The 2,001-nt window shown below is 35.2% G+C and overlaps 1 pseudogene; it reads right to left on the reverse strand.

The window, feature by feature from the left end:
* Window positions 1-1,196: 1,196 nt before the first annotated feature.
* On the reverse strand, window positions 1,197-1,787 carry LOC102010355 (annotated as a pseudogene).
* Between the last annotated feature and the right edge of the window lie 214 nt (window positions 1,788-2,001).

Below are 2,001 nucleotides of genomic sequence, written 5' to 3' on the forward strand. Positions count from 1 at the left end.
CAAACTTTTGAAACTTTAAGTAGTAATTTTCTTTATCTTTGCTTCTACTTTTATTTTTTATTTTCTTATATTCACTTCTACTTTACATCTACTTCTACTTTTGTATGTTCTTCTACCTTTTACTGATGTTAACACAGCCATACCATCTTAGAATTCTCTTTCTCTTTCAATTCATTATTTACTCACAAATCTGGTGAAGGCAAACACTGACATATTATTGCTCCCATAGAACTTTAACCATTTATTCCCAGACAGTTGGAAAATATACTAACATTACAACATAATACCACTTTATCAATTTCTTAATAAAACTAATTATCAAGGATCCCAATATTATAGTTTTTAAAAGCATATGCTATTAAGTCAAATTAATTCAATAGTAGAAATCTACTTTTTTTGGTTGGAAAGACAAAGGAAAATATACATTAAAACAATAGCTAAGCAATTTCCAGTATGTATGGTGAATTATAAATTTTCAAAAATTGTGTAACTATTGTTTTAGCTACAAATCATCTCTAAGTTAGACACATCCTCCATAAAACAAAGGCAACATCTTACCAGAAATATTTTATAGTCTCCTCCCATTCTATCCTTAGTATTACCTCTCTAAATTGCCCCCCAAAATGTAAACATTGTGAAGATTTTTTTTAAGCAAAGACATTAAACACATGTGCTCTGGGCAATGTGGATTTTATGTGAACTTTTAACTAGAAGTTGATCTTCCAAAATGGAGATTTTTCCTAACAGTATGAGATTTATAGGAAGACATTAAATAATGACACTTGGTAAGAAGCAAACAAAATCTATGCAAACCTGATGCATATCAAAACAAATACTGGGTGTAAGACTAAAGGGGCAGACAAATGACTGTATAGGCTGTACTTACAATGTTGGGAATCATTTAAGGAATAAACCACATCCTTAAGTGTTTAAGATGTGTAAATTGCTCTATATAGTTCTTGGGATTTTAATTCCATACAACTTTGCTAGTTGTACTAAAAATATACACCTATTATGCTGGGTATCCTGGCACCTAATCTCTCACATATCGTTTCTGGCATGGAACAGTGGTAAGCAAAACATAAGAGGTGGCAATTCTGTCAAGCTTGTGGCTTTCCAATATTCTTAAGGAAGCTTCACTGGACTTATTCACTAAGCCAGTATGTTGGCTAACATGTAGAATAAATTAGGTCATCTCCATTTCCACTTCCAAGGCCATACAGCATCATACAGCCAAGTTTTATTGAATGCAACAGTTGTTTCTGTGACTACTGGACTCTTTGAAGCACAGTCGCATTTTAGAACGATATTTTTCTAAGTACAAAAGTTGTTTGCTGTTAAAAGCTCCGCGCCGCTTTTGTCTTATAAACTGCACTGCATCTTCATTTTTCATGCCACTTTCAATTAAGGCTAGGGCAACAAGCACTGGAGTTCTCCCAAGACCTGCAACACAGTGAACAGCAATACAACAACCAGGTTCTTCACGAAATTTAATGTTCACAAGATTCAACCAGTCATCAACAATCTGTTTGGATGGTGATGAACCATCATCAAAAGGCCAGTCCAGAACCTGAATGCCTTCTTCCTCCACAAGAGCAGGGTCATAAGTTGCTTCACACACTCTTACTATTGTGGTAACTCCATATTTCTTTAGTTCCTCAATAAATTCGTTTAAGGTTGCACTGGTTGGGTTGTGTGTAATTAGAAACCTCATGTTCCTGTACGTGACTTCCACAGGAGCTAGGCAATTCGTTGGAGCCATATTAATCTAGTTTACAGTTATGAGGAAAAAGCTGAAAATCGCTGGAACACAAAAATGTCAAGAAATTGAAGTCCACACCGGTGTATTCCAAGTGTCTCAGAGCTTCGAATATGATGTTGGAAGTGGTAGGAATGAGAGGAACCTCCTAACAAGTGGTAGCAGCTATTTATTCATATTGAGTCATTGAAAAGGATGTGCACGGAGGTTTACCTCATCCAGTCACAATTCTCACAAAATGC

This window comes from Chinchilla lanigera, unplaced genomic scaffold (genome assembly GCF_000276665.1).
Source record: "Chinchilla lanigera isolate Chin_1 unplaced genomic scaffold, ChiLan1.0 scaffold00013, whole genome shotgun sequence".
Classification (NCBI taxonomy): Eukaryota; Metazoa; Chordata; class Mammalia; order Rodentia; family Chinchillidae; genus Chinchilla; species Chinchilla lanigera.